General features: G+C 41.5%; 1 long non-coding RNA gene across 1 annotated transcript; it reads left to right on the forward strand.

Annotated features, from left to right (window-relative positions):
- Nucleotides 1–3,272: 3,272 nt before the first annotated feature.
- On the forward strand, nucleotides 3,273–11,012 carry LOC109516475 (uncharacterized). The gene is made up of 2 exons (XR_002168347.1): nucleotides 3,273–3,650; nucleotides 10,668–11,012. It is a non-coding gene; the product is annotated as an uncharacterized LOC109516475 (long non-coding RNA).
- Nucleotides 11,013–12,205: the final 1,193 nt, after the last annotated feature.

The raw sequence follows: 12,205 nt of genomic DNA on the forward strand, positions 1-12,205 counted from the left end.
GGGCCGAAATTTTCAAACACAATCCATTTGCGTTTCGGGTTTTAAAGACAAGACATTGAAATTTGCATCCTTGCTCTGCTGTTTGCATTGGCGAAAAATCAAATAATTTACTCCTTGGCAATGTCCATTTGTCCCAGTACGCAAGGTTCAAATATAGCAATCACAAAAATATTAAGTCATACAAGGTTGTCTTTGAAGGAGCCCCGCAAATGGCTAAAAACGGCCTAAAATTGTACCTTTAAACTAAAATGGCTAACTTCCCAAGTCTTTTTGGGTACTGCTTGTTAAAACTTTTTTGTGGGTCTACGCATGATTGACATGACAAATAATTTCTTGTTGTATTGTGAAACTGGGTTAGCGGGATGAATGTTTAAACTCACCTTCCTAAAATGTCATGTTTTATGGCGATTCGTCATATTTCACTGCCATGCTTTGCACACATGTATTGATGAAAATTAAAATGTTTCACAATTTTGTGATTATTCATCGATCCAATTTAATTGCAAGACAACAAAATGTCTTGTAGAAGTTAATGTTTGAGGGACGTCTAGAAAGGGCCAAAATAGCACTTGAATGAAACCCAAATAATTCAAGGCTAAAAACGGCCCAAAATTGAACCTTTAAACTAAAATGGCTAACTTCCCAAATCTTTTTGGGTACTGCTTGTTAAAACTTTTTTGTGGGTCTACGCATGATTGACATGACAAATAATTTCTTGTTGTATTGTGAAACTGGGTTAGCGGGATGAATGTTTAAACTCACCTTCCTAAAATGTGGCGATTCGTCATACTTCACTGCCATGCTTCGCACACATGTATTGATGAAAATGAAAATGTTTCACAATTTTGTATTATTCATCGATCCAATTTAATTGCAAGACAACAAAATGTCTTGTAGAAGTTAGTGTTTGAGGGACGTCTAGAAAGGGCCAAAATAGCACTTGAATGAAACCCAAATAATTCAGACTTCAAACCAATATGGCAAACTTCCATGTCTTTTCAGGCATGGTTTCTTGAAGCTTTTTTTTGTGGGTCTACACATGATAGACACGTCTTGCAAATTTCATGTTGCTGAATAAAAATAGCCTCAAGAACAGAATTTTCCCAACATCCCAGAGGGCGCTTGAGCCAATTTCTTGGGCTCTCCACTGTGTCCACTATGATAAAATATGTTTTTATCGGCATGAACATGCATGCCTAATTTGGTGAGTTTGAAAAAAAATGAGATACAAACAATTTAGTTGGCCTAGAATTGCCATAGATATACGGAATAATTGCCTCTGTGTATGTGTGCGTGTGTGCGTGTGTGCGTGTGTGTGTGTGTGTGTGTGTGTGTGTGTGTGTGTGTGTGTGCGTGCGTGTGTGCGCATGCATCTGTTTGTGAAGATGGTTTCTGGGGCGGCTGGATGCCGATGAACTCCTTGAGATGAAAATCTGATTATTATGATGCCGTCCCTAGGGGGCTTCCAATGATCACTGATCTACTTAAGGAAAAGTCAGAGAGGGATTGAAAAAAAAACCCAACATCTTTTGACAGATATCAGCCTGAAGGGGGCGTTGAGTCTAATTGGACGGCATGCCCAAGGACCGCCTACTGACCAGATTAAACCCTGGTGGGGCTGAAGACAGACAAGACGTCCTCAATTAGAGTTGAAGTGGTTGACTGATATTCCAAATTGCTGTTTTACTTCAGCCAATTATGCCTCCGCTGGGTTCGTGAACCTGCCCCTCCAAGCAGTTTGTCGGTGTAATTCTCAATTAGGTTTCTTTTATACTTTTGTCCAAAAAAAAAAAAAAAAAAGTACATCCCAATGCTTCATGCGTGCTCTCGTGCCACCTGTTCTTCACCATCCTTGGGTTTTCCAACCAATTGGGGGGACCTGATGGACATCTTGTTTTTTGGATCTTGCCCGTCCGTGTGACCCCTCCGCTTTTCCACTCGGCCGATTTGATGACACTCGAGTGAACATGTGTGCCACCAAATGTCGCCTTCATCGTCGGGGCCCCAAGACACTGAATAGGTGAACTGGAGCATATTGTGCCCTGGCTGGTGCGCCGGAATCACAAAGTTGCATGTGGTATTGTATTACCTACCACAAAATACAATAATAACATCTCAAAATATAATACGAAGATTATGAACTTGATTTTATGCAACTGAGATTTTAACCCTTCCACGCACCAAAAATGATAACCTACCTGATAGCATGATAGGCTGTCCACTGTAGTAACCGCTGTCCCTGAAAGGGTTAAGCATCTGAATCAAGTGTTATCCCAGTGGTCCCCAACCCTCGGGCCCCGGACCGGTACCGGTCCGTCCGTCATTTGGTACCGGACCGCATAGAAAGAATACAGAAGTTACATTACTTACGTTTTATTTATTTCGGAATGTGAAATATGTTTTATTTTGAAAAATAACCAGATTCTCTGTTACAACCATCTACAGTGTGTCTTGACGCAGATAAAGGCGCACTTCTCGATCACGTGATAGGTTACAGCTAAAATGAAACCCGGGAGGTAGCAAAACGAGTAAAAAAAAAAAACAAATGTCTTTGGAAAGTTTCTTTGGGAAGGGGAAAAGGCCCAGCCAGGAGACAGAAGAGGAGCTAACAACTTCCAAGAAAATTAATTCTACATTTAATAAACAGTGTCAGGAGTCCTACTTAAAACACGGATTTATCTCAACGGGGGATTCACACGCACTTAGCCCACTCTGCATGATATTCGGCGATGGTGAGTCGTATTTTTCATGCACTTTGTATTTGCGGTGTATCTTATTTTGAATGCACGTTTAAATGTTACGATAGCGACCAGAGACTGTCGCAGCCAGATAGGACATTCCTCGTGTTTATTATTATGTTTCAAAAATACCTGTTTTCATGCAGGCCATATCATATTATTTTGTTGTATTTATCCGTCACACCTTAAAGGCCGGTCCCTAAAAATATTGTCTGACATTAAACCGGCCCGTGCGGCAAAAAAGGTTGGGGACCGCTGTGGTATTACAATGTACAGCAGTAATTCAAACATCCATAGGTTGCCGTTTGTTTCGATCCCAGTATTGGCAAGTCTAGTATCTCCATGTCGACTTTCCGTATCGATCTGTCCAACACCCGTGTGTGTGTGTGTGTGTGTGTGTGTGTGTGTGTGTGTGTGTGTGTGTGTGTGTGTGTGTGTGTGTGTGTGGTTTAAATGTAAACATAGACACAAACACAGACTACAAAATACTAGCAGCTGACTGCCGAGTGATTTATTTACAAGAGACACCACACACTCAAACGGCCAATCAGACGCTCGGTTGGAACCAGAGTGTATCGTTACCCAGAAGCCCTCGGGGTTCGGGGAAGCCAGCCGCGCATATGCGCAGGCACAAAAGACAGACGAGGCACCATGGGAAGGGAAAACAGAGGCAATTGTATCAGAGGCGGCAAGGCGCTCAAGCATGTCACATGGGGGAGCCATGCAAGGAAAGCATACGGATGCACGGAGAGCATACGGACGCGCTGGCACGGAGAACATCTGTCGAGGCGAGTGGCGGCGGTTGTCTCGCACAGGTGACGGCAGATTTTTTTTTTGTATGCAGGATCAACCATGTTTGGCCAACAACATCAAAGTCGCACGCAAGCCGCATCGGCTGCACACAGACTGAAGGTGAAAAAGTAATGATACAAAAAATATATTTTTTTTTTTCATGCGGGATGGTATTTATTTGTGCGTTGGCATTGCAATAGGAGAGAATCGAATCATGCTTTAATTGGAGTGAATCATGGCACAGCATAATCGGAGTGCCGAGAATCACATTTTTGTGAATCGTATCTCGTCGTATTTGGAATGACTCTTATCGCACTGTTATTGCTGTAAATCAATTCGAGTGTATCTTGTCATACCGCATGCAAAGGCCTGCCATACAATTTTTCATCTTCCAAATCCGTTTTATTTTTAATCGCAACAAAAAAGTAGCCGATCTTTGGTCACTCATGAAAACTAGCTGCCAAACCCTACACATTGGATGAGAGTTAAAGTTGCATTTCACAGCATCAACCAGTTCACGGCAGACCTCATTAGAGTGAATCGTATCATTTGATATCGTATTTATGGGAATCATATCGCTTCATAACTGGAGTGTCTCGAATCGTATCACATCATAATTGGAGTGAATCGTATCTCATTGTGATACTAATGAATCATATCACATCGTAATTGGAATGAATTGCATCATTTTGTTGTTCAAGTAAATTCTACCTTGTGGTATCGCCTCAGCAAGTGTGAGTTTTGTGATATCACATGCAACTGAAAGTGAATCGCATCGCATTATAATTGGTGTGACTTGTATCACATCACTTTTGTATCGGTGTGGATCTTATCCTTCGTACTTGGAGTGACTTTTATGGTATTATGTCAGAACTTTAGTGAAACGTATCACTTTATATTTGGGTCGTAATAAGACATAATTTTATTGGATCACAATTGGGGAAAATCACAGTGTAAGTGCAGTGAAGGGTATCAAATTAGGGGTCGTTTAAAAAAATATATCATTATGTACCGTATCATCGACTGTATCTGAATTAGTAATAGTAGTGTCCCAAACACACAATGAACACTACATTCTTCATTATTGTTGTAATGTAAGCAGCAGCCCAATTCACGTTAGATATTAAATGCCACGACCTCCCAAAAGGAGGTCACAGTATGTTTGCTTTTTTGTGTGTTTTTTATTTTATCAGCATGGTGTTTTTTAATCTTTTGTTTGTTTGTATGCAACTCCCAGCTGAACCAAACAAACCAAAACTCTTTTGCTTAGTGAGCCATTATTCTAAACATGTCAAAGTAAGTAATCCTTATCAACATTGTGTTTACACCCAAAGGTCCAAACTGTGATGTTTTTAATGTTATCTTTGTTTATTTTATGTTGTTTTGGGGGAGATTTTGAGGACGCCCATCCGCTCCCGCCCCTCAAAAAATGGCTTATACGGGTTCATTAAAAGTCACAGAGGCATGAAATGTGGCCACAAGCTTGCTGACACAAAGCGAAAGCTGAGCAAACATCATGTCCGGGTTGTTGTCTCGCTTGTTTGCTAAAAATAAATAGTACAAAATATAAGCATGAGCTGGCTGCAGAAAGATGCTTACAAGCGCAAAAGTTCACAGGGAACAGAAGCAATAATGATTGTGATTCTAGAGCATATTGAAACGGTGCTGGTTACATTGGAAGAATAAAAAAAAAAACACAATTCTATGAATGGAAAATAAATGTATCCAAATGTTGAAAGTGAATCCTATAATTTTTGGGGGGTCAAAATCTAACCTTGTAGAGTTCACTTTTGAGGTTTTCCTATTTTTGATGGGAAGCCATCAGATGTCACTACCATGCTCCGCCCACACGGAAGGACAAAAGCTGTCGCCTAATTATCTCAGAGATTAAATTTCAAATTTCGTAACAATTGGACAAATTATCCGGGTCAGGTCCCCCTTTGAACGAACCGTTCATAATGAGTCGAAAATGGCTGCTTCAAAAAGCAAAATATCAGTCTTTCTGTGTCATTTAGAACAAAGCTTCTTCTGAGTTTTTTTGTGGGTCTTCTTGTGATAGACATGTCTACCAAGATTCATGTTGCTGTGGAGTAACAAGAATTTCATGTCATCTGGCAAGTCCTCAAACTTTGCGGCCAATGCTCTGACGACACAAAAGCAAAAGCTCAAATATTTCACATTTAATACTTGCCATCAGACGGTACATCAGGATCAAATTATGTAACAGTCAAAAAAAATTATCTCTTGAAATAGTCCATGTTTGAAGGATTCCGAAAAATTGCGGGAATAACGCGAAAATGGCAATTTCAAAACAAAATGGTGGACTTCCTGTACCTTCCCAGGCTTTGTTCCTGGAGAGTTTTTGGGGGTTCAACTCTAGATAGACATGCCTTTTAAATTTCAAACAAAACAAACAGACTCCCTGCGTCCAAGGTAGCGACATGTTGTGCATCTCGTCATGATCAACATGCCTATCAAATTTCATGTTGCGAAGCAAAAGTGTAATGTCATCCGTACAAAGTCACTTTCAAACAAACATGAAACCAATGAGAGCCAAATATTTTAGTTGCTACACTAGGAGTTGACATAAAAAGCAGTTTGTGAGTACTTTAATTTTGAATCAGATTTCCTGACGGTGTTCTTCCAAACGTTACCCCCAGATGTGTTTCTCCAAGATGCCGCCAAGGCTTCGCGTGTCTCCGGGCCAGAGGACCAACGGTCTCGGCAGAACTAGGTCAGGCGTCTGTTTGGCCAAGGGGGCATGTGGTCAAAAACGAATCATCGCTCGGTCAAAGGGTGCGCTTCATTCGTAAGCCTACGGGAGTCTGAGGAAGCCTCGGCAGCTTGTGCTCGTTTCAACAATGTTATTATTTTTCACATGTTTTTGTGAAGCCTTTATGTACTCAACTATATTTGTGTGGGTTATCCTAACCTCAACTTTAACCCTTAACCCCAATACAAACCACATCCCTTTTAGTTATAAATAACACATTAATAACAATAATACATTTTCTTTCAGGAAAAAAATAAGTCACAATGTATTGGAAACTTGGCGACATGATGTCAATTCAACATCACCTGAGCGAGGTGCTCAGCCTCCGATTAACGCCGAGCAATCTACTCCCTGAATTCACAATACATTCGCAACATTTTCGCAAAGTTACGCCATTGGATTTTTTTACCGGGTGTCTGACAGCCGCTCTTCCGTCAAATCCTCCGAGATGACGGATCATTTCAGAAGTTAGTGGACGCAACTTTGATTAACTTTACTGCCTTGTAAATTAAAAAACAAAAAAAAAAAACCTCACCGGGCCACAGCGTCCTCGACTGTAAACGTCAATCGAAAGCGGGGGAAATTGTTTGATTGACACTCGTAAAGATGAGGATGCCCCCCCCCCCACCATTTCAGGGAACAGAAGGAAACACTGTTTAATTTAATAGGAATTTTCAAATGCTCTAAGGCGATTCAAATTTAGGATCTGAGCACCCGGCGAGACGAAGGATCTCTTAGAATTGCGTTTTTTCTTATTATTCCGTCAAAAGATCCTTTTGAGGGGGGCCTCACCATGGTTATTTTAAGGGTTCCCAACAGAAAAATATCTCAGTAGAGCCCCTTAGAATGGTAGAAAAAAAATTTCCCCTTGACACCAGTTCTGACCAATTTATTTGAAATTGGGTGGCTGCAAAAAAAAAAAAAAGTGTAAAGGACAATTTGGCTGTTCACACAAATTTCAAAAAGTTGCAGTTGATGCCAATTTTCACCAGATCGACACAAAAATCAGAACAGCACGTGCAACAATATATGAAGAACCCATCCCTGAATTTGGACAAGAAGTTGCCCATTTTGGTTTGACGCAGGGTCATTCCATGCTACTTTATTTGTTAAATTGGAGGAAAAAAATGAAAACAGCCATTTGGGACATATTTCATGACTCTTCCATACTCCCAAATGAGCCCCAAGTGGAAGCATGTCTCCAAGAAAGAAGGATGAGGCAACTTACCGAGGTTTGTTGCTGATCCCACCTCACGTGGGTGGCGCATGCCGCTAAAGTTGAACGATACATTTGAAGGTTTTCGGAAAGTTAAAAATAATAAGCCTCCAACACTGTTTTCACCGGTTCACACAAAAATTGGTCTGTGATGACACGACGCGAAAAAAAAAAAAAAGTCTCACAGACCCATGCTCCAAATTGAAAAGTAAACCAGCCAATTTAATGAAGAGGACTAACTTGGGTTGAATTTCACGTCTCATACTTCCTCGTTTTTTTTTTTTTTTTTCTTCATCATCTACTGTGGGATCGTGGCATCAAAGCGTGTTCGTAATTTCGAAGATTGGCCATGAAAAAAGCGGGATGCAAGGGCCCGTTACGTGCAGCTTTAATGGTTGTTATTTCCACTATTCCCCGCAGGACTTTGGTCCCGTGCGCTAATGGTCACAACATTGAGCTAAATACAGTTTGTGCTCTTCCTCAAGGCGCAGATATTTCCTAATTTCCCCCGAACTGCGTGAGGCAGTTTGTTCCATTCGGACGAAGCTCCAAGCAAGATAGACATTTGGAGGAAATGACTTTTTGTCAAGGGGGATAATTAAACCTGAAGAATGTTGAAACAGGTGGAATTTTATTTTTCATTTATTTTTTTAAACGAGAAGCGAGAATACTAGATGCATTTAATCAGCTCTCATGTACTGTAGATTAAGCCCACCTTCTGAAGCCCCCTCACTCACCCCCACCCGTTCCCTCCATGGTCATTAACCCAGCCACCGAACCAGAAAACGATAGCAAGGGACCAGGGAGGGTTGAATCGCCAGGGAGGCAACGAATGATGGGGGGGCAGGGGGGCGTACGCGTGGGGGGCAGCTGGGTGGTATGTGTTGGTAGGGGCGGAGGCGGTGGTTGGTGGGGGCGTTTGTCTCGCCGCCGTGGGGATGCTTCCGGTAGCCCCTTGCTTCCCGTGTCGATTTCCTGGGGCCCAATCATGGCTGGGTGAATTATTCAGGATGCTCATCAGCTGTAATCTGATTATTCACTGGAGTATGAATAATTAAGGACCGCAGCAGCCAACATTTCCATATTTCTTGCTCCTCTCCCGAGTGGTGATGGCAAGGTGACAGGTGACTGGAGAGTCGTGAAAACGCTCTCACCTGGAGCGCCTCCTCCGGGACACGGGCGGAACCACATTCCAAGTGCATTGCTATCTTGATTTAGGACTGTCTTAATATCCAAGGTTTTTTTTTTAAGTATGAGTTGTGCGTGTAATGTGTTTATAAATAGTTCAGTGTTGAGAATGCCTGAATGAAAATACACAACTAAGGAAATGTTTTGGATGGTCTCTGATGGTCCAGGATTGGTTTTAGAGCAGTGGTTCTTAACCTTTTTAGAGGTACCGAACCCCACCAGTTAATATGCACATTCACCGAACCCTTCATGAGTGAAAAATAAATGTATATAATTCATGACATACAAAATAAATCTATATATTTCAAGATATTAAAAAAAATGCATTTATTAAAAACAGAAGAAAATGAATACAATTTCAGGAGATACCTTTTTATTTTTTAATTATACGACATACTATCACGACAGTCACAGTTGACTTCAAAGCGAACTAAATTTCCCACATCACTGATTGGACAAGCAATGTCATGTGATCATCTGCAGCCAGTGATGGCCAAGCGGGCGTGTCATAACTAATTAACATGTTGAGTCGCGTGTGTCTCACCCTGCATGGCAGAGGCTCCGTCGAAGCCCTGAGACCGACTCAACGAAGCCCTGGGGTTCGATCGAACACAGGTTAAGAAATACTGTTTTAGAGGGTTATGGTTCAGGATTCTGGATTATTGATCCGGTTTCGTGTGTGAGGTTGGTTTTGTGTTGGGAATTTGGGTTTGGCGTTAAGAGTGCAAATGTGGCCCTTGAACTCAAATGTTTGCCCACCCTGGTGTAAGACATTTTGTCTGTCGGGTCGAACTAGTGTTAGTTTCATAATTTTTCATGAATTCATACTGCTGGTCTGTCCCTATATTGTATATTGGTAGAACTCTACTTCTTCCATTACTCTGCGGGACTTGTGCAGCATTATGCCTCCCCAGAGTTGAACTTCTGGATGTTTTTTAGGCAACAATGAAATAAAATTCCGTATTTTCCGTACTACAAGGCACACCTAAAAACATTCAATTTTCTCAAAAGCCGACAGTGCGCTTTATAATCTGATGTGCCTTATATATGGATCAATATTCTGATTTCTTGAACATTGTATTTTAAAAGTTCTGTAAAGCACTTTGTTCCAGCCGCAGCAGTTGTGAAAGTCATATATAAATAAAGCTGTATTGTATTTTATTCCCTTTAGCATAGCTCCATCTAGTGGATGCATCGCGAAACTGCGGCCACTATTGGAACTTCTATTCTATGCGCCCTATATATGAAAACAGTTTTAAAATAGGCCATTCATTGAAGGTGCATTTATACTCGGAAGCACCTTATAGTGCGGAAAATACGATAGTTACCTTAGATACAATCGAGGAAGCCTGTTTTGTCAAAAATGATAGCTGGGAGGCTTCAGTACAGAAAGAAGCAACAGTCAAGAGTAAACATTTTTGTGCACATTTTCTATCGAGAGTTTTGTCACCTCATCATTTTTATTGCATCACTCCTGGCCATTATACTTTTGAAACGGAGTTTGGGAACATCAAGTAACCACAGGTTTTCAGCACTTCTTAATTATATTAAATAAGCGATTTTTGGGGTGGTTTTGTGTTGATGTGCAAGCAATATAAGGTATGAACCCAACTATATGTTTGGTTGTTTGGTAACTCACGCAAGATCGCGTTCTTTGGATTTCCTGAAAAATTCACCCGAAAACATCAACACATTAAAACAAGGTAAAAAAAAAAAAAAAAATTCACACTAAAATTGTGATTAGGATAGTAAACCACAGATGAAGCAACGATGTCGCTTATCACATTTCCAATTAGGTTTCGTCCCTATACTTCTCCCTGTCAGGAAGGGGATTCTCTCATTGTACCCAACAATTATGATAATATGATGTGAAGTATCCCTCTGTGTTATTTTTCCATAATTCAACTCCGTATTTTCACCCATTTTCTGACAGATTTTTTTTTTTTTTTTTTACCTTTAGTAAGGATCTCATGATGTTCCTCACCGTTCCGTGATGAGTGAACGCGCGCCGGACTTCCACTTAATGCTCTCTCTGTTCTTTTAATGGATTCCGCTATCACGCGCACTCACACGCTCATTAACATTCAAAGCCGGCTGTGATTAATTCGCATCGAAACAATTGATTTTTGTCCCCCGCGTCTGTCTCGGGAAATAACGGATGGCTTCATCATCGGAGGGAAGGAAGAAAGGATGGCTGCACCTGGACGTACCTTACACGAGAGGAGGAGATGATGGAGCATGTGTGTCATCATCAAGTGAAGAAGAAGAAGTGGAAATGTTGAGACGAATAAATAACAAGCAATGAGGCTGCTGTGAAGCATTTTGACCTCAGCGCTTCATCACACGCTGCTTGACTGCATCATTAGGCTCGAATAGAAGAGGGAAGACAAAATCTCGAGGATGCGCTTGCTTTTCAAGGTCTTCCTGTGTCTTCTTGTGCATGACTTTGTGTGCGTGTATGTGTTTTTGTGGGTCCAAAATAGATAGACGTGCATCACAGATTAAATGGGAGCCATTGCTTTTTGAATTTGGGAACTCAAAATGGGAGCAGCTGAGGCAAATGAGCCGAAAATAGCAACTCGAAACTAAAATGACAGACTTCCTTTGTATTTTGTTTTTAAGTGGGGTTTGATTTCTGGAGACCTTTTTTGTGTGTCTCCTCATGAAAGACATGTCTACCAAATTTGTTGCTTGGTGAAACTTACTTCTGGGCTTGAATTTTTTTTTAAATGTAGGATAACCATAGACCAGCATGGTTTTATTCATCCATCCATTTTCTGATCCGCTTATCCTCACAAGGGTCGCGGGGGGTGCTGGAGCCTATGCCAACCGTCTTCGGGCAGTAGGCGGGGGACACCCTGAACTAGTCGGCCAATCGCAGGGCACACAGAGACGATCAGCCATCCGCGCTCACACTGACACCTCGGGACAATGTAGAGTGTTCAATCAGCCTGCCATGCATGTTTTTTGAATGTAGCAGGAAACCGGAATACCCGGAGAAAAGCCACGCAGGCATGGGGAGAACATGCAAACTCCAGACAGGAAGGCCGGAGCCGGAATCGAACCCTGCACCTCTGCATTGTGAGGCCAACATGCTAACCAGTCACCACCGGGCCACCTTATTCAAACTAGTGTCCATTAAAAGGGAGATTTAAACTCATGGCACACATGACTGGTCTTTTGGGGAGTGGCTTCTTGAGAATTTTTTTGTTACTCATGCCTTACAAATTTCATGTTGCTGAGTGAAACTAAATCAAAAATCTCCACTTGCCACTTCCAAGAATGTTTGGGGAAAACGCACTTAGTGTGCATGATCAAATCATAACCTAGCTAAAGAGCATCAACAATTCCATTGGCCTCAAAAAAATCTCCATATCTATTTCTTCTCCTCTTTCAGCCACTGATATGCCTGGTAGTCTATCACCTCACCCCGAGTTACTTTCAGCTTTTGTTGCATCAAGTTTATTAATGACTGACTCTCTTAACACCTTTTCCCCC

The sequence above is a fragment of the Hippocampus comes genome, unplaced genomic scaffold, assembly GCF_001891065.2.
Source record: "Hippocampus comes isolate QL1 unplaced genomic scaffold, H_comes_QL1_v1.1 scaffold83, whole genome shotgun sequence".
NCBI classification, from domain to species: domain Eukaryota; kingdom Metazoa; phylum Chordata; class Actinopteri; order Syngnathiformes; family Syngnathidae; genus Hippocampus; species Hippocampus comes.